This window comes from Staurois parvus, unplaced genomic scaffold (genome assembly GCF_062004578.1).
Source record: "Staurois parvus isolate SC_StPar_1 unplaced genomic scaffold, SC_StPar_1.0 ptg000019l, whole genome shotgun sequence".
NCBI lineage: Eukaryota > Metazoa > Chordata > Amphibia > Anura > Ranidae > Staurois > Staurois parvus.
The window spans coordinates 14186509-14213019 of NW_028317815.1; the positions used below are offsets into that span (position 1 = coordinate 14186509).

The 26511-nt window shown below is 43.1% G+C and overlaps 1 protein-coding gene across 2 annotated transcripts in view; it reads right to left on the reverse strand.

Moving 5' to 3' along the window:
• SLC2A13 (solute carrier family 2 member 13) overlaps positions 1-26511 on the reverse strand; it is a 282752-nt gene that overhangs the window by 103963 nt on the left and 152278 nt on the right. The window lies entirely within an intron of this gene.

A 26511-nucleotide genomic window follows, 5' to 3' on the forward strand; every position in this document is an offset into this window, starting at 1 on the left:
GTCTTTTTTTTTTTTTTTCAATTTTAAATAGTAAAACATTGCTGTTTCATCCCATTTCACATACATATTGTCCCTAGTGCTTTGTCCTGTGCCCTGCCTGCATTTTGTCTGTTCTTTCTGCCTGGAAACTTAGAAAAGTCCATGGCGTCCAAAAAGCGTCCCTTTACGTCAAAAGCGGTTTTAGACCGGCTAGAGAACAGCGATAGTAAATCAGAACCACTTACAGAATTGAGTGATAATGATTTGTGGGGAAATTTTCCTAAAAATTACAGCCTACAATAAAAAACTATTTCCATGCGAAAAAATGGTACCGCTTTCAGCACAAAAAATCGGAAGGAATCATACCGCCAGGGAGGTTAAGGACCCGTGGGTGTATGCCATCTGGTCCAGGTGCTCTATTCACCTTTATTCTGTCTAAATATTTTTGGATCATATCAATTTTGAGCCAATGTGGATCATCTGGAGCTGTGTCAATACCATGCCCATTAACGACAAGAGCTCTCCTATGCTACTTTGTATACAGAGCTGAAGAAGGTATTTAATAAATTTGCCTTCTCTTTCTCCCCATTCACCCACTCTAGATTATTTTGTAAAGGGGATAAATGCTCGGATTGGACCTTTTTACTATTAATATATTTGAAGAATTTTTTGGGGGTTGGTCCTGCTATCTTTTGCAATCTGTGGTTCTTTTTCAATTTTTGCAGCCTTTATTTCCTTTTTGCATATTCTGTTATATTCTTTGTAATGTTTAAACGATAATAGCGTTCCTACATTTTTATATTTAATAAAAGCACTTTTCTTATTATCTATAGCTTTTTTTTAACTTTCGCCGTAAGCCACACAGGTTTGATTTTTAGCCTTTTAAACTTGTTGCCCAAGGGAATATATTTTGCAGTGTGTTCACATATAGTCTTTTTGAAGAACTCCCATTTCTGTGTTGTGTTCACTGATGCCAATATTCCCTCCCAGTCTAAGTCTTGGAGAGCAGCACTCAGCCTTGGAAAGTTAGCTCTCTTAAAATTGAGCGATTTTATTTTTTCTGTATGTATTTGCTGTTTACAGATACCGTGTTTCCCCGAAAATAAGACATCCTCCGAAAATAAGACCTACTTACAGGTTTCCTTCTGGGTGAAATATAAGGCATCCCCCCGAAAATAAGGCCCCCCTAGGCTCTGTCTCGTAATGAAAATTAATTTACCGTAAACTGGTTGCTAGTGCCGCCCCGACTGGTGTCTAGCAACCAGTGACATCACTGCTGTGTGGAGGCGGAGCGGAAGTCGGAGTTAACGGGAGAGAGATGCGTGTAGAAGAACAGGAGGATCAGAGCGGACGGGACGCGGCGAAGGTGGTGAGTGCTGGTCTGTCTCTGGTGACACCGCCCTCATGATGACTGAAGGTTCTCAGTCAGTGGCAGACCCTGCTCCAGCCCAGGTCCAGGCCCCAGCCAGCCCAGTGACAGTCCCCAGGCAGGCCCCAGGGGGGAAATGTCTGATAAAGGGGTGGGGGGATGTCTGGTGAAGGTGTTCAGTGGCACAGGGGTGGGGGAAGGGGGATCACTTAAAATGACACAGGAGGATCAGAGGGGGCAATCAAAATGACACAGACGGATCAGAGGGGGCAATCAAAATGACACAGGAGGATCAGAGGGGACAATCAAAATGACACAGGAGGATCAGAGGGGACAATCAAAATGACACAGGAGGATCAGAGGGGGCAATCAAAATGACACAGGAGGATCAGAGGGGACAATCAAAATGACACAGGAGGATCAGAGGGGGCAATCAAAATGACACAGGAGGATCAGAGGGGACAATCAAAATGACATAGGAGGATCAGAGGGGGCAATCAAAATAACACAGGAGGATCAAAAAGGGGTTACTAAAATGGTAATGCCCTCTCTGATTCTCCTGTGCCATTTTGATTCCCCCCTCTGATCCCCCCTGTGTCATTTTAAGTGATCCCCCTCCCCCCACCCTGATACCCCAGTTCTTTTTTTTTTACCCATAGAAATAAGCGCAAAAAGAAAAAGCTACTCCGTGGAGTACAAGAAAGGAATCGTGGAAAATCTTACTGCTTTCTGCAAAGAGAAGATGTTGAGTATCCGATTGGTCCGAAAATGGCGAGCAGAGTATGGTAACCTCATTGAACAAGTGGACAAGGGAAATGCTAAAAAGCGCAAGTGTGGATCAGGTCGGCAACCATTATTTTCCGAGCTGGAAGACCTGATCTGTGAATGGGTTGTTGACAGGAGAGCAAAGGCTTTGGTTGTGAATAGGGCTCAGATTCAAGAATTTGCCCTTGCAATGGCACCACAGTTTGACATAGCCCCCGAAGACTTCAAAGCATCACAACACTGGCTGGATAATTTCCTTCAGCGAAGTGAACTGTCTTTAAGAAGATCCACAACATTGTTTAGGCTGGAAGATACTCAAGTTATTAGGCGAGCACTTGCATTCAAGTCCTTTATTGATGATGCTGACTTAAATACAATCTTTCCAACATGATTGCTATGGATGAAACTGCAGTGTTTATGGGCCAATCATCTCAAACAATTGAACAGGGGGTGCCTCCTTAGTGTACATTCCCTCCACTGCTTACGAAAGTGCACGTGTTTCCTGTATTTTGGCAATTCGTCTGGATGGCACTAAAATCCCACCTTTAATCATTTCTAAGGGCAAGAAGGAAAAGACTGAACGTGTTTTGAGCGGTTTTATTCTTGAAACTGAAAAAGCCTGGGCCACACAAGCAGTTATAAGGAAGTGGGTCGATTTAATGCTGCCGCTTGTTATGCGAGGGAGCCAAAGAGGTCTGCTGGCCTGGGATGCAGCCAGCACTCACCACGCTAAAGACATGAAGACATTTCTTCACTAAAGAAAAATAGATCAAATAATGATTCCCGCAGGAATGACGGCCTATCTCCAGACTCTTGATATTGCAATAAACAAGCCATTCAAGGACAAATTGCGCATGGAAATTAATGACTACATTGAAAATAGAATGGAGAGAAATCAGCGTGGAAACTTTGTGAAACCTAAACTGCAAGAAGTTGTGACTTGGGTGAAGAATTCATGGGAGAAAATCACTGACAGTTGCATTGCAAATGCACTGCGAGCAGGCTACCTTGACAAGAAGTACTCATTTAAGGACAGCGCTATTGCTAAACATGAGAGGTTTGGTCCACTGATTCTGAAAGAAATGGAGTCACAAGAAATTCACCAGTAAATTCAGGGATTGGATTGTTATGATGATGTTCCAGAAGATGATGACATGATTGTCATTGAATAAATGAGTTAATTCTTGATACTGTAGGATTCACAGTTTGTCTGGTTTGTGTTGACAACTACCGTACTACCGTACCGTATACAGGTAAAAAATTTCCTTTATTTTCATTTAACAATAAATGTGTACCGTATTCTTCTTTATGGAAAAATAAGACATCCCCTGAAAATAAGACCTAGCGCATCTTTGGGAGCAAAAATTAGTATAAGACACTGTCTTATCTTCAGGGAAACAGGGTAACAATAAATGAAATCATGTTATGGTCACTGCTACCCAGATGTTCTTTTTTTATGGACATTCGTAATAAGCTCTGCATGGTTTGAGACTATCAGGTCTAGCAGAACATCATTCCTAGTTGGGGCTTCTATGAATTGTACCATAAAATTGTCCTGTAATAGGTTTAAACATTTTTGCCCTTTAACTGTTCCTGCGGTACCATTACTCCAGTCAATTTCTGGGTAGGTAAAATCCCCCATTATTATCACTGTCCTAGCCCTTGCAGCCCTTTCAGTCTGTGCAAGGGGTTGAGTCTCCACCTCATTACCACTGGGTGGCCCATAACAAACTCCAATGATTACCTTTGTAGTACGCACCCCCATGTGCAGTTTCACTCATAATGCTTCAGCCCCATCACACTCTCCATCTACTAGGTTCTCTTTCACACTCGCTCTGAGATCACTTCTCACATAGAGACAAACACCACCACCTTTCCTATTTACCCTGTCTCTCCGAAAGAGAACATAGCCAGGAATATTAATGTCCCAGTCATGTAAAGAATGAAGCTAAGATTCAGCAATACCAATTAAATCATAGTTCTCTTCCTGCACCAAAGCCCCCAACTCACCTATTTTGCTTGGCAGACTTTGGCATTGGTGAACAAACACTTTAATTCATTCACACCTTGTGCAAACATATTTTGCATATTTTTTATTTTCATACAAATGGTACCAATTCCACTGTTTGTTTGTAACATGGGAACCTTCTTATCTGCCATAGCCTTCCCCCCATCTTTCCCCATTCCACCCACCAATAAGTACTGACCTCTGTCTGATCTGTCTACCCCGTTATAATCTAATTCTCCCTCACCCCTCTCTCCCAGCACAGCAGACCCCCTTCCATTTAGGTGTAAACCATCTCTAGCATATAGGTTGCACCCCAATGAAAAGTCAGCCCACTGTTCTAGAAACCCAAATCCTTCCCCATTATGCCAGGTCTTTAACCATGCATTAAGTTCTCTAATTTCCCCGTCTTTCCTGAGTTGCGCATGGCACAGGTAATATTTCAGAGAATATCACCCTGGATGTCCTTCCGTTCAACTTGCAGCCTAGTTCTTTAAATTGGCATCAGGGAGACAGAAAACCATTCGATGGAGGCAATCCTGGTGACAAATTATTCTATCAGTCCTTCTGATTATAGAATGCACTACTACCACCAACTGTCTAGGCCTTCCTGCACTACCCTCACCACCCCTCTCAGATGGTATGCCCTCCTGGCTGTTAGGGATAGCAGTGACATCCAGGGCTGCCACCACTGAGCTTGCCACCCCCACATCTTCACCCAACATGGCAAATCTGTTTGGGTGCACAAACCCAGGGCCAGGCTTTTTTTTCTGTGAGTCCCTACCACTCCCTCTCGTTACAGTAACCCATCTTCCTACCTGATAGTTATTCTGATTAGCCCCTCTGCCATACACATCAATCCCATTAGCTACCTGTTCAGAGAGCAGAAGTCCCCTTTCAAGGTTCTTGGTTCTGCCCAGTGTTGCAACTTGCTCCTCCAGATCTCTAACGTGAGTTCCAGAAGGGCAACCCGTTCATATCTGTGACAGCGGTATCCATCCTGGAGCTGTTGCTCCATTGTTGCATACATGCGACACACACTGCACTGCACAAAAACTTCCACATGGCTAGCACATATTATCCCAGTTACAATATTTATAGGAAATATCAGTTGTCACTTACAGGTTAGTAGACTCCTGTTATAATCTCCTGTTTTCCACTCCGGTTTTTTAACTCCGCTTATCAAATGTCCACTTGGTCAAAGGTCCAACAAGCAAAATACAGGCAAGCTCAAGAATGAGCAAGCTCAGAGCGAGCTCTACAGCAAGTTATATAGTACCTGTATCACCTGTGACCAATTAACCCCTCCCCTTAATTAGCAGGCAGAAGGAAGGCAAGGAAAGGAAGAAAGAAAATGCTAATTAAAAAGTGACAGAAAAAAATATTTAAAAAAGTAAAAGCTTTAAGCAAGACCCAAAGAAAAAAACAAAACAAGTACAAGCACCAGCAGTCAAAAGTAAAGAGGTAGACTCTATTTACTAATTAGGTGACTTCTGAAGACAATTAGTTCCACTAGATTTTAGTTAGGGGTATCAGAGTAAAGGAGTCTGAATACAAATGCACGCTACACTTTTCAGACATTTGTAAAAAAAAATTTGAAAACTTGATCACTTTCCTTTCACTTCACAATCATGTGCCACTTTGTGTTGGACTATCACAAAATCCCAACAAAATACATTTACGTTTTTGGTTGTAACATGACACAATGTGGAAAATTTCAAGGGGTATGAATACTTTTTCAAGACACTGTAGGTTGACAACAATTCACCCACAGGGCACTGTGGCTGTAAGAAAATGGGGATCAGCTACACTGAAGAAAAAGCCATTGTGTCTTAAAACATATCACAAATACATAGCCAGGGTTGACCTCTCTGACCAGGTCATGCAGCCCTACCTGGTCCAGGGAGGATTCAAGGCCTGATACAAAAATGTTACAATATACGTTCCCTAATTTGTCCTTTCCAAAAAAAATCCTCTGGTACTAACACTTTCTTGCATTATCAAGAAACATTTTGAGAAAATCCCAGGCTCCCCACAGAAGCAAGACAATGTAAGGAGACTAACAGAAAGATATTTTTCTGTCCCGTGCCCTCCACATTAACAGAAACCCTAGCAAAAAGTGTTTTGTGCGCAGGAACAAAAAAGATGTGATAACAGTTACCATGGTCCCACTTGTCCTTGAGACCCAGGCCTCTACATCCACCTGTTATAAAATTAACTACACCCTCCCACATTATTAGAAAGCAGAAATATAGTAGAATCAAAAAGAGAGAGAATGGTTAACTTTTTTTTTGTTTACATTCCCTAATATTATATAGTATCTGGCCAGTAACACTCTTTCTGTACTAGGATGGCTCCTCTACTGATGAGAAAGCAAAAGACACCCTTGGAAAGAAGTACTCTTTGGAAGGGGTAGCGTTAGAAGGACTTTAAGTGACTGAGAAATTAAAGACTAGCTCCAACTAACACTTTTAACCAATTCAATACCAGGCAGATTTACACCTTCCTGCCCAGGCCAGTTTTCAGGTTTCAGCGCTCTCACACTTTGAATGACAATTGCGCGGTCATACAACATTGTACCCAAACTAAAATTTTATCATTTTCTTCACACAACTAGAGCTTTCTTTTGGTGGTATTTAATCACCGCTGGGGTTTTTATTTTTTGCTAAATTAACAAAAAAAAAAAAAAATTTTTGAAAAAAAACACGTTTTTCTTTGTTTCTGTTATAAAAGTTTGCAAATAAATAATTGTTCTTCATAAATTTAGGCCAAGATGTATTCTGCTACATGTCTTTGTTGAAAATAACCCAAATTAGGATGTATTTTTTAGTTTGTAGGAAAGTTATAGAGTTCACAAACTATGGTATAGATCTGAATATTGATCAATCCTGAAGTACCGACAGCCAATCTAATTTTTTGAGGTCCAAGAATGTCAGAACAGTACAGATATCCCCCAAATGACCCCTTTTTGCAAAGTAGACAGTCTGACGTACTTCATAAGAGGCATGGCGAGTTTTTTGAAGTTGTTAAAATTTTTTTTCTTTTTTTTAAGATTTTTTTTTTCATATTTCACTATGACCAAAGTAGTACAATGTTACCATAGTAACATTGTACTACTTTGGGGAAGTGATCAGTATTTTCTTTTTTGTTTTGTTTTTTACACAATTTGCTTAGCATTTACCTGAATGACATCGATCCATTCATGGCTTTTTTTTTTTTTTTTTTTATGGTTAGCTGTGATTTGGCCACAGCTAATCACATGACATGTGCATGTGATTAGCTGTGACCATTCACAGCTAGACACTAGTATACAATGGATGGCATGAATGAAGCCATCCATTGTATACAACTGTCATGTGACCTGCTGTGATTGGTCACAGCAGGTCACATGGTACCGGCAACTGGTCCGAGGTACACGGCCGGTGACAGATCGCGCCGCTGCACGGCTCTGCAGGAGCGCAATCTTGCGCATGTGCGGGAGGATGCCATATGGCGTCCACCCGGAATGCTGATGACATTTGCCGGCCGCCATTCGGCCATAGGGCGGGCGGCAAATGGTTAAAGCAAATATGTATATCTTGTGAGCTGCTTTGGATTTCCTGAAGTGAACAGCTGCCTAACACAAACGCATATTCATGTGTGCAAATCCCAAATATTCATAAATTAGGGAAGCGCTGCTTATACAATAAATGTGTAAAATATTTTGTTCCATATATGCTCCCATAAAAAAGTCTGTTTGTTTTATGTAAATTTCCTCTTCAGTGTGCTTTCAGTTAAGATGTGCTCTCACCTGAATCTTGTGACCCTACAATCATGTATGGTCAAATCTTGCTTTAGATTAATCCTCTCCTGGTTCTGTAAAGTCAATCTTACAACATACATGATGTGCTGTGTGCTCCAAACACATCTTGATAGCTCTCCTTATTTGCTCAGATTACATGTGAAAAATAAAAAGAACATATGGTGCCTTATCCTTAAAGCAACATTATTTACTTATGTGTTCTACTCACATAGTCAATCTACTGTGCCGTTAATAGTGTTTAATAATGTGCAATTTTTACCACCTTCACCAGATGTGCCCTCACCTGGTCCCTTTTCCTTGCCAGCCTATATCAAGTGCCAATAATTATCAACAGTAGATTGTATCCTCACCTCAGAGCACTCTCCAGTCCTCTCCCACACTCAGCCACATGCAAGAAGGCAAAAAAGTGCAATAGTGCTTTATCCCTTTACAGTGGTTATTTTCCAATTTGCCAAGCTAAAACGCACATTTACTCCTTAAAAACCAATGCCTTTCAGCATATACCATAACTGTCGCTTTGTGGTATTCACAAATGTATGGAAATGTATGTGGACAGAACAAAAAATGTATTACATGAAAGGGTTAAAAAGCATGTATACAACATTAAAAAGAGTTTAAAGAGCATTATTTATCAAAAAATGTTTAAATAGCTCATAATAAAGACCCTGCTGGTCTTCAATTCTGGGACATAGAAAAGTACAAAAATAAGTGTAGAGATAGCAATATGATAAAAGAATTTAGCAAAAGAGAGTCATGGTGAATGTATGAACTAAGCAGTTTAGCACCACAAGCTTTAAATAAGGAATTTGATTTAAACTTTTATTAATGATTATTAGGAAAATAAGGGGGAATATATGTAGTATCCGCTTTTTCACATTGTATGTATATATATATATATATTTTTTTTTTAATATTTATATACTGTCAATTAGTTTTTTTTAATAATTTACAATGCACATGCATGTGTATGCACAACATGTTTGGATTCTAGGAACCCAAATTGTGGCTGTTTGACGTTTTATAGGTATAGGGTATCAGTGGTCATTGTATCCAGAATAGGTGTCTGTAAATATGTGTTGCATTGTTTTACATCTAGGCTGAGTTACAATGAAGACCACAATAATGGGATGAGGTACAATGGTATCCGCAATAATGATCAACAAAAAAATGGTGCCCATTTGAAAATAGCTATGGAAAAACTAAGGAAAAATGGAGACCGATACTTTTATCTTGAGTAGTGTGGTGCCTAACTGGATATAAGTATGATAGGCTGGGGGAGTATGGAGTGATCTATAATAAAATGGCACCCGTAAAGTACTATAGAGTAATCTGCAACAAAATGGCACCTGTATGTGCATATAAAAGCTTGTAAACAGCATCCTCCAATCAAATCCTCCTGAAGAAGTTACATGATCGTTGACAAAACGTGTCTGGGCGGGGCCGAGGAGATGACACTGTGAGGATTGTCTGAGGCGAGTGATTACTTTCAGGCTGTTTCCATACATTTGTGAACAGTTTTGGTTTATGCTGAAAGACATTGGTTTTTAGGGTGTAAATGTGAAAAAGCTCTATTGCAATTTTTTGGCCTTCTTACATGCGGCTGAGTGGAGGAGAGGACTGAAGAGTGGATACAATCTGCTGTTGATAATTATTGACTGTGAACCATATTATTCATTGGAAGGAAGAGTGGAACAAGAATTTAAAGGGACAGTATCAATCAATATCGGTTTGTATTACCATTAAAGGAGGAATTTGTTGATATAAGCTGGCAAAGAAAAGGGCCTAGGTGAGGGCATATTTGATGAAGGTGGCACGAATTGCACATTACATGCTAATAAAAGGCATGCTAGATTAGAGTTTGGAGCACACAGCACATCATGTATGTTGCAAGATCGACTTCTTAGAACCAGGAAAGGAGGATTAATCTATGACCATACATTACCAATGAAAGAAAACTGCAGAGAAAATTTACATAAAACATACAGACTTTAAGAGACTTTATTATGGGAGCATATAGGGAACAAAATAGTTTGCACATTTATTGTATAAGCAGCACTTCAATAATGTATGAATACTGAACACATGTTAAGCAGTTACAGAAAACAGATTTCTCCCCTTTGTGACAAAAGTTTTAACTAAATGAATAAGCTGACAATTATAAACGAGCACTGTCTGTATAAATGGTTTGACTCAACCCCGTGATTGTCACTTTTGCTGGGCATCTTGGTCAGCTAAAGGATGTTGAAAAACAACATTCTTGTTTCTTGGATCACACAGTAAAAAAAAAAAAAAAACTTAAACAAATAAAACTAAAATAGCCACCACAATTAAATATTGGTACGCTGCAACAGATTACATTTTGCTTTTGGGTTTAGATAAGCTTTAAAGCAATATACCTTTTTTAATGAATACCACCATGAATATCCCAAAAAAAGAACAATATACAGTAGTCATTACTTTGCATCATATGCAATGCTAAATCAATAAACCCATAAGTGAAATGTTAAGATTAATCTAGTGCCTAAAGGGTAAACAATTGCTAGAGGTTAAAGTAATCCTTTTCTGCTGTTATCATTTGCTAATGAAGTGTATTTTGTATCTACTAATATCACGTTTGTCATGTAAGATTTTACGAAGCACCTTAAGGACAAGACTGACACAATCAAATATGACAAGTTATTATGCAAACCTGGCAAAGCTAACTGGCTCCATATGCTAGCCCCCTCTAGCTCCTTGATTCATCATCATTGCAAAAGGTTGACATACATTTTCATTCTTCATGCTTCACTACCTGCTGCCTCAGCCAGATATTGTGCTTCATTCTCTGGTCATATCAGTTGCAAAAGTTCAGTCACTTAAATACAGACTCTACACTTTGCAAGCTATCATTTTGTAGTAAACATTAAAGACAAGTTGTCGCTATGGCATGCTATGTAAACGAACAGCATATGCTCACCCACCTTGTGGCCAGGTCTCACTGCTACGCAATAGATCATTTACCATATTTGCTATTATATTGGAAATGGTATTACACCTCTGATATCACAGGTTACTCTAAGTGCAAATCTAATGAGGAAAAAAAAACATTAAACTAACCTCCTATTATGTTTGCAGACTCTAATTTGTAACTTTAAAGTGCAACAGCGCAACAGGAGCCCTAAATGGTCCAGTGCAAATTTGTACTTTTCATAAAATTGAGCAGTGGCATACCCTCATTACCTCCTATGTAGACATCTTCCAACTGGTTCAACAAGACACATGTATTCTAATTTAGCATGTACTGAGAATATAGAAGGTGCTTGGTAAAATCTGAGGTTCTCAGCTGAGTTTTAATTGTGTAAGTTCCCTGGCAGGTGGAGCGTCAATCCCTTTGTCAGCGAGTTTTTAAACATTTTTTGCATAATGATGCAACCCTGACTTGTATAAACTAGCAAGGAATCCGTAGTCTAGTCAGAATTAAAGTGTTTACATTTTCAATGTGTTTTTTTTCTGTTAAATTAACCACTTCAGCTCCATATATCTTTACCCCCTTTATGACCAGGTCATTTTTGCTATTCGGCAATGCATTATTTCAACTGGTAATTGAGTGGTCATGCAACACTGTGCCCAAACAAAATTTATATCCTTTTTTCACACAAATAGAGCTTTCTAGTGGTGGTACTTATTCACCACTGGGATTTTTTTTGGTGATATAAACAAAAAAAAAAAAGACCAAAAATTTTGAAGAAAAAAAAAACACAAAACAATATTTTCTACTTTCTGTAATAAAAAGTATCCAATAAACTCAAATTTAGGCCAAAATGTATTCTGCTACGTGTCTTTGGTAAAAAAAAAAAAAAAAAAAAAAATCATAATACATGAATTTTAATATAGGCATTTAAGCAGCTTTCATTTTCTGACTGCCTATCACATTCCTTGAGGTGCTAAAATGCCAGGGCAGTACAGCAGTACAACTCCCCCCCAATGACCCCTTTTTGGAAAGCAGACACACCAAGGAATTTGCTGACAGGCATGCTGAGTCCATGGAAGATTTTATTTTCTGCCACAAGTTTTTGGAAACTGCAAAAAACTTTTTTTTTCTTTACACAAGTTGTCACTTAAATGATCTATTGCTCACACGTGCCATGGGTACATGTGGAACACCCCAAAACACATTATTTCTCCCGAGTATGGGGTTACCACATCTGAGAGACTTTTTGGCAGCCTAGCCATGTACAGGCTCCCAAAATCCAAATGACCACCTTTAGGCTTTCAAAGGGCATTTTTGCTCATATAATTTCCTCACTACCTATCACAGTTTTGGAGGCCTTAAAATGCCAGGACAGTACATCTACCATCCTGGCATTTCAGGGCTTCCGAAACTGTGATAGGTAGTCAGGAAGTGTACTGAGGAAATACTGTATTTTGGGGTCCTGTACGTGGCTAGACTTCCAAAAAGTCTCCCACATGTGGTATCCCCATACTCGAGAGAAGTATTATTATTATTATTACATCGAGTTTATATAGCACCAAAGGGTTTGCTCAGCGCTGTACAATAGAGGGGGGGACAATACATGAAACAGTACAGCAACAACAAACAGCACACGAGGGGATAGAGGGCCCTACTATTTAGAGCTTACAATCTAGGAGGGAGGGGGTAGTGGTACAGGAGGAAGTGGCTGTGGGGGATGGAGTGGTAGGAGGAATGAAGGAGAACGACTGTTAGGTGAGGGTGGGGTAGGCCTCCCTGAAGAGGTGGGTTTTCAGGGAGCGCCTGAAGGTGAGGAGGGAAAGTGACAGTCTGATGGATTGGGGTAGTGAGTTCCAGAGGATGGGGGAGGACCTGGAGAAGTCTTGCAGTCATGCGTGGGAGGAGGAGACCAGGGAGCAAGATAGAAGGAGGTCCTGTGAGGAGCGAAGGGTACGGGTAGGGTGGTACTTGGGAATCAGGTTAGTGAGGTAGTTAGGGGCAGTGTTTTGAATGGCTTTGTAGGTCAGAGTTAGTAGTTTTAATTTGATGCGTTGGGCAATCGGGAGCCAGTGGAGGGATAGGCAGAGGGGGGTGGCAGAGGTGGAGCGGTTGGTGAGGTGGATGAGTGTAGCCAATGAGTTCAGGATGGTCTGAAGCAGGGAGAGCCTGCACTGGGGTAGGCCAGTGAGAAGGGAGTTGCAGTAGTCAAGGCGTGAGATAATCAGGGAGTGTACGAGTAGTTTAGTGGTGTCTGGGGTAAGGAAGGTACTTATCTTGGCGATGTTGCGGAGGTGGAGCCTGCATGTGTTTGTAAGTGATTTGACATGAGGTTGGAAGGAAAGGTTTGAGTCCAGAATGATGCCAAGGACTTTGGCTTGCGGGGCGGGATTGATGGTGGTGTTGTTGGTAGTGATGGATAGGATGGGGGGGGGGCGTGGGCAGGGGGAAAGACGAGGAGCTTGGTTTTGGAGAGGTTAAGCTTGAGGAAATGGAACCACATCCAGTCAGATGTCGTTTAGGAGGTGAGTGATGCGGGCGGAGAATGTGGGGGTGAGGTGAGGGGTGGAGAGGTAAATTTGAGTGTCATCAGCATAGAGGTGATAGTTGAACCCGTGGGAGTGTATGAGTTTGCCAAGGGAGGAGGTGTAGATAGAGAAGAGAAGGGGTCCAAGGACAGAGCCTTGGGGGACCCCAACAGAGAGGGGGAGGGAAGGGGAGGTGGCACCATTGTAGGAAGCGCTGAAGGAGTGTCGGGATAGGTAAGAGGAGAACCAGGAGAGAGCGGTGTCTCTGATGCTAAGGGAGAGTAGTTTATTAAGGAGGAGGGGGTGGTCAACTGTGTCGAAGGCCACGGAGAGGTCCAGGAGAAGGAGGACAGAGTAGTCGCCTTTGGCTTTGGCGGTTAGTACGTCATTAGTGATTTTGAGGAGGGCGGTTTCGGTGGAGTGTAGGGGACGGAAGCCGGACTGTAGTGGATCAAGGAGGTTGTTGTCAGTCAGGTGGGCGTTTAGGCGATCGTAGACTAAGCGCTCAAGGAGCTTGGAAGTGAGTGGCAGCAGGGAGATGGGTCTGAGGTTGTTTGGGTCAGTGGGGTCCAGGGAGGGCTTTTTGAGTATGTGCATGCTTTAGGGGGGAGGGGAATGCGCCAGTAGAGAGGGAGAGATTGAAGATGTGGGTGAGGGAGCGGATGAGGGAAGAGGGGGGTGACCGGAGGAGTTGAGAGGGGATAGGGTCCAGGGGCACGTAGTGAGGCGGGCTTCTGAGAAGACCCTGGTGACTCCCTCAGTGGTAGCAAGGCTGAAGGAGTACAGTGCTGGGGGGGGTTACGGTTGCAAGGTCAGAGGAGGGGAGGCTAGGTGGGGAGGTAGATTGCGAGTTGACTATGTCCTTACGGATTGCGTCAATCTTGTTGTGGAAATGAGTAGCAATGAGTGAGGTACTGAGTGGAGGAGGGGGAGAGAGAGCAGGGAGTTGAAGGTGGAGAAGAGTCACCGAGGGCAGGTGGAGAGGGTGTTGATCAGGTTTACGAAGTAGGCCTGCTTGGCGGCGTGGAGGGAGGAGGTGTAAGTGAGGAAGGCAGATTTGTAGAGGGAGAACGCACGGGGGGGACCTGGTTTTGCGCCATAGTCTCTCCAGCGTGTGACTGCGACTTTTGAGGCATTTAGTATGGTCGTTCTGCCATGGTTGAAGCGGTCTAGGTTTGATGTTGCGTGTGGTTAGGGGTTCCAGAGAGTCTAGGGCAGCTGACAGTGGGTCGTTGTACGTGGTGGTGGCTAGGTCAGGACATGACAGTGGAAGGATGCTGTCGTGTAGGCAGTCGGCAGCCGCGTGGAGGGGGGCAGGGTTCAGGTTGCGGAGGTTGCGGCTGGTTTGTTTGGGGGGGGGGGAGTTAGGGGAAGGGGAGACAGAGAACGTGAGGAGGTGGTGGTCGGAGAGAGGGAAGGGGGTGTTAGTGAACTGGTTGAGGGTACAGAGGTGGGAGAAGACGAGGTCCAGGGTGTTCCCATCGATGTGGGTGGAGGAATGAGTGTACTGTGTGAGCGCGAAGGAGGAGGTTAGGTGGAGGAGTTGGGAAGTAGCCAGGTTGTTGTCGTTGATGGGGATATTGAAGTCCCCAAGGATGATGGTCGGTAGCTCAGAGGAGAGGAAGAAGGGAAGCCAGGCGGCGAAGTCACCCAGGAAGCGGGGTATGGATCTGGGAGGCCTATAGATCACTGCGATCCTTAGGGGGGTGGGGGAGAAGAGCCGGATGCAGTGAGCCTCAAAGGAGGAGAAGGATAGAGAGGGGGGGGTTAGGGAGGACCTGGAAGGTGCTCACCGGTGATAGGAGCAAGCCGACACCACCACCTCTGCGGCCGCTCGGTCTTGGTGATAGGGACCAGACGAGACCTCCATAGGAGTGTGCCGCAGGGGAGGTAGAGTCAGTGGCCTGTACCCAGGTTTCGGTGACCACTAGGAGGTTGAGGGAGTGGGAGATAGAGGTCATGGATGGCGGTAAGCTTGTTGCAAACCGAGCGGGCGCTCAGGAGTGCAACCGAGAGAGGGGGGATGTGTGCGGGGAGGAGGGGCACAGGTATGAGGTTGAAGGAGTTGCGGCAGCTGGCGGGAGCAGGGGGGTCCCTGGGGGGGAAGTGAGGGGCCAGGGTTCGGGGAGATGTCCCCAGCGGATAGGAGAAGGGTGAGGAAGGTGGCATGGGAATGGGAAGTGCAGGAGCATATGGGTCTGGTAGTGGTGGCACGTGGGTCGACGGGGGAGTGGAGTAGCAAGAGGAGGTGGCGAGTGCCGTAGTGGGGAGAGGGGAGAAGAGAAGGGGCAATGTAGAGCTGTTTTGGGGGGGTAGGCAGATAGAGGGAGGTGTTTTTTGGGATGGAGGAGAGGAATACGAGGAGGAGTGCAGGTGGCATGTTGGAGTGAGTAAAGTGCAGGTCAGGTCGGGGGAGGTGAAGGGATACAGGTCAGGGCAAGGTGATGTGGAGAGCCTGTATCGCCGTGGAGGAGTCCAACTGAGTCCTTTTGTAAGGGGAGAGTGAGAGTGGAGGGCAGCTGGGTCAGCAGCTGGCTGGTTGCAGTCTGTGGGTGCAGTATGCTGGCGTCCGTGGGTGCTGCGGCACGTCTTCAGTGGGTACAGTGGTTTGGCGAGTGGAGGGGTCGTAGGGCGCGATGTCTAGGGGTGTTGGTAGTCACGGCGTCTGGTGATGCTCAATGACTGGAGATGTTGAGGCCAGGTGTCAGGTGCTGAGGACTCGGCGTCGGGAGGCGCTGAAGGGCCCAGCGTCAGGAGGTGTTGAAGGGTCGTCGTCAGGAGGTGGTGTGGACCAACGTCTGGGACGTGGAGTGGGCTAGGCGTTGGTAGGTGCAGTAGGGCTCGGCGCCCGTGGGCGAAGTGAGCCAGTGCATGCAGATGTTGCGGGCCAGCAACTGAGGGTGCTAGGGACCCAGCGTCTGTGGGAGCGGTAGGGCCTGGTGTCAGTGGGTGCTGAAGGCCGCGTGGCAGGCTTGACTCCGCCGGGTTGGACAGGGCTCGGGGCTGTGTGGTGGTAGGTGCCCAGCCGCGTGGTACTCGGAGGAGAGCAGGGAGGTAACTGGTAGTGGAGGCTTACCCTCTCGGTAGCTGGGTGCCGATAGCTGTGTGAAGGGTGTCCTGAGGTGGTAGCTGGGTGCTTGGTGGCCTGAGGTGGACCCAGAGCCGACGGGGAAGGCTCTAGGGAGACGGGCAGGTCAGTGGGCTGGGTGGTGGAGCAGCGATCCGCAGTCGCTTTGAGCTGGTTCCTGGTGGTCAGGGATGGATCCAGGGCTGATGGGGAGGGCCCTGGGGAGGCAGGCAGGCAGGTTGGCGGGGCCGGGGGACGGAGCGGCGGCGGTCCAGGCCGAGGGCCCAGCAAACCGGGTCGGCCGCAGTGAAAATTGAGGCCGCGGCTTCGGGTGCGTGGTAGGCCGCAAGTCCCGGAGCACGGAGAAAAAGGTCCAGTGGCCTTACCTGGTTGCTGAGCAGGGACCGGAGAGTCGTGGGGGCCCCGCCAGGGTCCGCTGCTGCCCAGATGGCAGTGGATTGGGGCTAGAGGCGCAGGAGCTCGCCGCTACACGTCCGGTCCCGCCGCCATCTTGGTAACATGGGAAAAGTCTATCACCCATGGAATGTGTGAGAAACGTCTTATTAAAGTGACAACTTTGTGTTTTAAAAAAAAAATTTTAACTTCCAAAAAACTTGTGGGAAAAAATAAAATCCTCCATGCACTCAACATCCCTCTAAGCAAATACTTTGGGGTGTCTGTTTTCCAAAAAGGGATCATTTGGGGGTGTTTGAACTATCCTGGCATTTTATGCCAAACATTAGAAGCTTCTGCCACATATCACCTAATCTTCTAACCACTTGAAGACAAAGCTTTTTCTGACACTTTTTGTTTACATAAAAAAAGTTTTTTTTTTGCTAGAAAATCACTTTGAACCTCCAAACAATGTATTTTGTTTTAAAGCAGAGGTCATAGAGAATAAAACAGTGGGTGTTGCAATTTTGTATGTCTCACACAGTATTTGTGCAGCAATTTTTCAAACGCAAATTTTTGGGAAAAAAATAAACTTTGAATTTTAATGCACAGAAACACAATATATTTACCAATTGTTTAGTAAACTATAAAAGATGATGTTACACTGAGTAAATAGATACCAAACATTACATGCTTTAAAAGTGTGCAGGCCAGTGCAATGGCAAAAACTATGCACTTTAAAAGCCTTTACAGGTTACCACTTTAGATCTACACAGGTCATCTAGTGCTAGAACTACTGCCCTCCATCTGATGCTCGCGTTGTTACCTCACATGCATGGTGAAATTGCTGTTTACATACCGACACAGGACCGATGCTTGCATTCGCCTGGATGCTTTTTTTATTATTATTTATTTGGCTTTTTTCATTTTTACACTGTCCCATTATTTTTTTTTATATCACTTTTATTGTTACCACAGGGAATGTAAATATCCCCTGTGATAGCAATAGGCCATGACAGGTACTCTTTTCTTAGAAATCTGGGGTCTATTAGATTCTAGATCTCTCCTCTGCCCTTATAGCATCTGATCACAACAAGATCAGTGCGATCAGACGCTTTCTGAATTTAAAAATGGCACTGTTTATAGCCGGTGAAAATGAAGTGAAGTTGCTTCCGGTTTCTTGGACCATAGAGATGACATGATCCAGTGGCTAATTAGCCACAAGGACTGCTTTTACATGAAAGCCGACTCAAAAAAACGATACCAGGGTGATGCCTGCAGCTGCAGTCATCATCCTGTTATAACCACTCAAAGTCCAGCGACGTACCACAGATCAGGCCTGATTCTGCTAACGCTGTGATTTTATGAGCAATGTACCACAGGTGACAGTGATCAGAAATTACACTGACACTGCACTTCTTGTTAGGGGGGAGGGCAGAGGAACTAAACGCTAGTGCTGGCAACAAACGGGGCTTATCCTGCCAATACTGTGTTTTTGGGGGCACCACGTTAAGGGGCACTAGTATTAATATATTGATCTGTACAAACACTATACTAGTAATGGTGGTGATCAGCTACCTATAGCATGAGTGCGATAGTGTGCGGGCAAATTTAAAATTAGCTGACCCTGGCTGGGAGGGGCGATAACTGACCCTGATGCTATCTGATGTTGCTAGTGACAATAATACAGGGATCAGTGAAAAATTCTATATAATGACACTGTACTAATGGCACTAGCTGGGTCACAGGGGTGATCAAAGGGTTAATAGGGGCGATCAAAGGGTTAAATGTGCTAATCTAGTGTGTGTGTGTGTGTGTGTGTGTGTGTGATGTAGTGCTTTCACTTACAGTATAGTATTCTCTCTTCTTTGCCTGGACCGACAAAGGGAATCAGCGGGGGGCGTCACACCCAGAAATAGATTGTGACGTAAGGGTACTGCACTTAAAATGTTTAAATAATTTTTTATTTTCTACACTTTGCATTTCAGGTGCAATAAAGATCATTGCACCAGCAATGCTTTGAACTGTCTTGAATGGGTTAAGTTCATGACCGTTCAGGATACTAATGATCTATGATTGGCTACAGCTATTCACATGGTACAAGGTGCAGTGATTGGCCCAGGTACCATATGAGAGCTGTGGGCCAATCACAGCTCACTAGAAAGGAAGGCAAAATGGTTATGAATCAAATTCATGATTCATAAGAGCTTTGTTGACATTGTGATCACCGGGACCCGGTTACCAGGACCCACATTCTGCTGTGTCTAATGGACACAGCAGTCATGGGTGGAGGGGCACGCCCTCCGTGTCGGTACAGGCAAAGCGACGCACTGGTATGTTGCTCTGCCTGTACATGCAGCTTGCCTACAGTAAAAATACTGTGGGAGGTTGGCAAGTGGTTAAATAACATTTGACATAACGTCCTTACCAATGTGCAAAAAGTACTATTAACAGCTTCAATACTGGGCACTTTTAACCCCCCTTCCTGCGCAGGGCAATTTTCAGCACTAAATATTTAAATTAACACATGGGGTGATGAATATGAATACAGTTGAAATTGACTATAAATGTTTAGTAAGATGGTATATTACACCAAGTCTGGCACATAAACAACAATCAGAACTTTCATCTTTATGTTTGAGGGGGTGTGGGATCAAGGGAAAAATGTCACATACAGTATATGGTGGGAATGTCCTAACATACTGTACATAAGTTTTGGCAAGAAATAATTCAATATATACAGAAGATACTGGGGATCACCATACAGAAGATACTGGGGATCACCATACAGAAGGACCTGTGGGTTTGTTTATTTCATAAATCTGAGACTTTAGTGAAACAATATAAAAATAGGGTATTATGTCATCTAAATAATGCGGCCAAAGGACTTATTCCCAAATTTTGGCAAGTCCAAGAGCCCAACAAAATAAAGGATTGGATAAACAGAGTTGAATATATAAATAAGATGGAGGAATTATATAATATGGAGGAAGATGAAATGGAAAAATTCAGAAAAGTATGGAGTAGATGGTATGACTTTAAAACATCCAAAAGATATTTGGAAGCAACAGGAGTATAAAGTGTTAAGAGTAAGAAGAGTTTAATTGAATAGCAATACTGTCTCGCATGAAGATAAGGGAGAGAGGAAGCAAGAGAAAAGGGATATAAATATAGACAGAAGAACGGAGGAGTAGAAAATATGGAATATGGGCAGGGGAAATATAATGGGGTGGGAACGCGGTTAAATAGCAACATACTATCAAAGCTGAACTTATCCTTTAACTGTAACAGTACTTATACTGCGGTAAGGTGGGACGGCTGCGCAAAATCACGGCCACAGGTGTCAATCACCGGGTCCCGGCTGGTGATTACCGGCAAACACCAACAGGGTGCAGCCCTCCTCCCTGTCAGTTTGGGCACACTGCTTTGGATGGCTGAGCACAGCTGTCCTGATCAGTGTGCTTACAGTGAAGCACAAACTGCCCGCCCCCTAGTAAGACACTCCCATCACACAGATAACCCTTTGATTGCCTCCAAATGTTAACCCCTTCCTGCCCAGTGCCATTAGTACAGTGTCAGTGCTTTTTTTTTTTTTTTTTGCACTGATCACTGTATTGGTGTCACTGGGGATGTCAGTAACCCCAAGTCAGTTCCCTCCCGGGTCAGAATGTCCTCCACAGTCCTGCTATAAGTCGCTGATCGCCACCATTATTAGTATAAAAAAAATTCCATTATCTATACCGCCATCTGTAAACTCTATAACTTTCACGCAAACCAATTAATTTACACGTATTGGGATTTTATTTAGCAAAGACATGTTGCACAATACATTTTGGCCTAAATTTATGACTAAATTTGATTTTTAAATTTTTTTACTTGACATGTTTTATAGCAAAAAGTATAAAATATTGTTTTCTTCTCAAAATTGTCAGTTCTTTTCTTTTTTATAGCGCCAAAAATAAAAACACAGGCGATCAAATACAACCGAAAGAAAGCTCAATTCGTGGGAAAAAAAGGACATAAATTTCAATTGGGTGCAGCGTTGCATGACCGCGCAATTGTCAGTTAAAGTAACAAAACACCCATAACAAAAACCACTTCTGTAACCGTTTCCTGACCGCCCTATAGAGGAAATACTGCTACAGGGTGGCACGGGAAAATCACGTGTATATATGCGTGATTCGCGCTCCCATGGTTTTCATGCCCCTCCCAGATAGCATCAGATTGCCCGTCAGTACACCAGTAATCACATTTAGCCCCTTGATTGCAAGGAACACGCTCATACACAATAAACCTCCATTGCTAGTATAGTGTCTGAATGGATCAATATCTTTGATCAGATCAGAAATATACCAGTGTTAACATTAGTATAGTATCCCCAAAAACACAGCATTAGCGGGATCAGCCCCGGCACCTGCATTTAGCTCCTACGCTTACCCTCCCCCAGCAAGTGCAGTGTCAGTAGGTCACTGTCACCTGATACATTGCACACAAAACTGCAGTGTTCACAGAGTCAGCACCCGTATTTCCCCCATTCAATGCCCAACCCGGAACTCAGGTGGAAACAGCAGATTTTTTGGAGCTGTTTTTCACGGAAGATCTGTATGCATTGATTGTGGATCAAAGCAATTTATATGCACAACAATTTATCGCCGCCAACCCATATTCAAACCTTGCCAAACCATTCATATGGAAACCCATTATGGTTTCCAAATTAAATTTTTTTTTGGGCCTAACCCTCAACATGGGCATTACTAAAAAAAAAATTAACTGCGGTTGTATTGCTCCACAGACCCAATTCATCATATGTGTTCTGTGCTGCCATGGCAAGGCATAGATATGAGAGCATAATGTGTTTTATGCATTTCAACAATAACACACTCTGTTGTCCTCGGTGTGACCCTGAATTTGACCAACTCCACAAAATTCGGCCCCTTGTAAATCACCTTAACCAAAAATGTGCAGATGTCTATACTCCCCAGCAAAGGACTCTCACCAAGGATTCCCTTTTTCCCACAGGGTGAATAGACATCAGTTAGCAACGAAGTCCCGTACCATGTGTAGCATTCGCCACACGACTGCAGGTGTGATATAATTAATGTACGTAGGTCCCGGAGTATTGCATCCTGCCACACACAAAAGAATCTCACAGAGTTATAAATATTAATAATTTGAGTTCAAAATGTAAGCACTAGGGTGGCAGTAGCAGCTGGAATAATATAACAAAAACAAGTCAATTTTCAGATCATAGTGCAAGCCTAACCTCAGCAAATGAACCCAATGCTGTTCTGCACTTTAGCCTGGGTTCACACTGATGCGGTGTGAAATTTGCATTGGTTTCTGTGCGATTTCCGCACCGCATCATAAATTGAACCCTGTTCACACAAACCATTGCAGCTGTGTATTTTAAGTTGACACCCCGAAATTGGTTTGCAAAACGTGGTGTGATGTGCAGAATCGGATCGCATGGGTGTTCACACCCATGCGATCTGATTCTAGTGCGGACCAAAAAAGGGTCCTGCACCTTTTTGGTGTGAATGTGGTGCAATTTGAGCCATACAAAATGTATGGCTCAAATCACACCACACAGAATTCGTATGTGATTTGCACAGGAATGCGGTATGCCTCACCGCACAAGTGTGAATCCAGGCTTAGTGATGGTATTTGCCATTTCACAACACCCCCTTCTTACCATTTATGAGAATGAGTATGAACAGGAGGAAGAAAGTAAAGATTAACTTGTAGTTGTATGACCAATACAGAAGCACCTACCCAGCAGCTCATTTCCTACACATTAAAGTGTTATTAAACCCAGGACCCTGCATTCACTATATCTGGTCTCCCACAGTACACACAACATGGAAGTGCAATTATTTTAGTAAATATAAACTGCTAAATTTCTTTCTCATCTGTAGTTAGAGCAGTCTTGTGACTTCTATCAGTGTCCAGCTGAGCACTGGTTAAAGCTTGTAGCAGTTTTCATATTGTTCTAGGAGAATGCAGAACCCCTTACCTCTGTCTAGACAGTGCTGACCCCTCTCTAGCAATACACACCAAACTGAGTATATGCAGAGTGACTCCACACGATATGTCTTATCAGGAGATAAGAGGGGACACTGGAAGAAGGGGAGGATCAGAGATCACAGGATCAAACAGCCTTTTTACACAACGCAGATGATTAACCCCTTAGGTTCCACAGTGAGTATAACAATCATGCTTTACTGCATATACAGACTGATTTTACTGTTGTGGGTTTAGTAACACTTTAATATTCTACAGTTATTAGCCCTCTCAATAAGTGCTTTTAAAGAACTTCAGCTGGCACGATTTGTAGAGATTTTTTTCTTAAATTGTAGTGGAACAGCTGCAGTCTATTTAAAATGCTATTTTTTGGAATTCACGTTGCCCTAATTATTTGCTAGTTTGCATCAAAAGACTGAAAATTCAACATGTCTGTTGGATTTTCCTTCTCTGCAGATCACGGTTAGCAGTTTCTGAGCCCTACAAAGTTATAAGCAGCTTGCAACTTTTGCCAACACTTGCCAGTATATATTGGTTGCATTTCTTTCCTGCAGTGACTAGATGGTGTTGTGCATGGTATATAATGCATATGATCAACAGCAGCAATAGGAGAGAACCTAGTAACAGAGAAACTGAAGATGGAACCGTTCACACATCTCTTCCTTTCCTCTCCTTTCATAAGGGAACTCCACTGATTCGTGTACCATTTACTATGGCTTTTGGGTTTTCCATTGGGTTACAGTTGCAAGAAAAAGTATGTGAACCCCTTGGGATTACGTGGAGTTTTGCAGGAATTGGGCATAAAATGTGCTCTGAACGTCAGCTAAGTCACAACAATAGAAGAGCACAGTCTACTGAACATAATACTACACAAACATTAGATGTTGCCATGGCTTAATTGCACATAACATGTAAACATTCACAGTGTAGGGAGGAAAAAGTATGTGAACCTTTGGACATAATAACTGGTTGACCCTCCTTTGGCAGCAATAACCTGAACCAAACGTTTCCTGTAGTGGCAGATCAGACCTGCACAACGATCTGGAGTAATTTTGGACCACTCCTCTTCACAAAACTGTTTCAGTGTAGCAATATTCTTGGGATGTCTGGTGTGAATCGCTCTCTTAAGGTCATGCCACAGCTTTTCAATCGGGTTGAGGTCAGGACTCTGACTGGGCCACTCCAGAAGGCGTATTCTGTGCTGTTGCAGCCATTGTTTTGCTGAATTACTTGTATGCTTTGGGTCATTGTCCTGTTGCATCACCCATCCTCTGCGAAGCTTCAGTTGGCGGACAGATGGTCGTATGTTTTCCTGCAAAATGTCTTGATAAACTCTGGAATTTATTTCCCCATCAACGACAACAATCCGTCCAGGCCCTGAGGCAGCAAAATAGCCCCAAACCATGATGCTTCCTCTGCCATGTTTTACAGTGGGGATGAGGTTTTGATGTTGGTGTGCTGTGCCTTTTTTTCTCCACACATAGTGTTGTGTGTTCTTCCCAAACAACTCAATCTTGGTTTCATATGTCCACAGTATATTTTGCCAGTAGTGCTGTGGAACATCCAAGTGCTCTTTTGCAAACTTCAAACGTGCTGCAATATTCTTTTTGGACAGCAATGGCTTCCTCCGTGGTGTCCTCCCATGTACTCCATTCTTGTTTAATGTTTTCCTTATTGTAGATGTGTCAACAAAAATGTTAGCATGTGCCAGAGATTTCTGTAGGTCTTTAGCTGACACTCTGGGATTCTTCTTTAGATCATGCAGCATTCTGCGCTGTGCTCTTGCAGTTATTTTTACAGGACGACCACGCCTAGGGAGAGTAGCAACAGTGCTAAACTTTCTTCATTTGTAGACAGTCTGTCTTACCGTGGACACATGAACATCAAGGCTTTTGGAGATACTTTTGTAACCCTTTCCTGCTTCATGCAAGTCAACAATTCTTGATCGTAGGTCTTCTGAGAGCTCTTTTCTGCGAGGCATGGTTCACATCAGACAGTGCTTCTTGAAACCAGTAAACCCAAAACAGGTGTGTGTTTTTTAAGGGCAGGACAGCTGTCAGCAACACATCCAATATCATCACACTGATTGGAGTCAAGGTTGGCTCACTGCTGGCTCCAATTAGCTCTGGGAGAAGTCATTAAGCTAGGGCCTCACATACTTTTTCCTCCCTGCACTGTGAATGTTTACATGTTATGTGCAATTAAACCATGGCAACATCTAATGTTTGTGTAGTATTATGTTCAGCAGACTGTGTTCTTCTATTGTTGTGACTTAGATGATGTTCAGAGCACATTTTATGCCCAATTCATGCAAAACTCCACGTAATCCCAAGGGGTTCACATACTTTTTCTTGCAACTGTATACTTGCACATACAGACCTTACAGTCAAAATGTGCAATATGTTTGTACAAAGCATATGTACATATTCAGAGCATGGATAAGGAAATGTGCATCACTTTTTTTGGCTTTTTCTGGCTTTTTTTTTTAAGCTGGCCACCAAAACCTGTAATCTTTTTGTTATTAGGTACACAATAGCATTCATTAAGGCCATGTGATTTGTAAGTGAGTTAGGATATGCTATATTTACAACTGAAAGTGTCAGTGTATTGTTTCTAAGGTAAAATGTGGTTTAAAAAGTGTGATTTACATGTGCCACTGCATTTAGAAGCTGGGATAAGGGAACTGTTTTTCCATATATTTACAAAGAGTAACAGTAAAGACAGGTTGTTCCTCTGTTATTAACTTAATTTTAAGATGGAAGAACACGTATCAGCTAGTGAAATAATTGCTAAAAAGTGTAAATGTGTGTAAAGGTTTGCATTATTTTTTTTAAACACACATTGATCAGAGGGCCATTATTCTCCTATAGCCTGTTAATGTCCTGCGAGTAATATCACTTGGGATAAAGCATACCAATTCTACTTTACGTAACAGATAACACAAAAATGTTGCTTTTGGATATGTAGTAAAAACAAAATCAGGTTGTACAACTGCTGTTCACACAAACCTGTAAAATTCCTAGTGTCTAGCTGCAGTAAACACAAGTTTGGCTTTCATAAAATCTCTGAACTAAATATTTATTAGCTATTCATATGCATACCACAGCAAATTAAATCTCATAACACAGACCACGTGAGGGCCTGTTAACACTAGAATGCTGTGTGGAAAACCCGCCTTATATGCTGGTTTCCGGCACCATATTCAAGTCGTACTGCTTTTGCAATCTGCATCAGGTGTAGTGCAAACTTAACATCTCAAAAACAGGTCCCAAACGCAGAGTGTTTGCTCCCACCGAACTGCATTGTACACTAGTGCAGCATGATCCAATTTTCATTGTGAGTTGGTATGTTTTTTGACACTTTTTCATGCTTCAAGTATTTTTTTTGTAGAACAAGGAAATTAGATTTTATACAGAAACCATTTACATGCATTTTACATGAGTTTTTGGTGCATTTCCATTGAGATCTATGGGGCCAAAATCCTGCAACTACACCAGAGTGGCATCTTTACTTTTTACAAAATACGCTGAAAATGTTCTGCATTGATGTGAATAGGCACGATAGAGAATAATGTGATTTCCATTGTCGTGCAGTGCTGCATGATGATAGCTGCATAAGAAATCGCACTAGTGTGA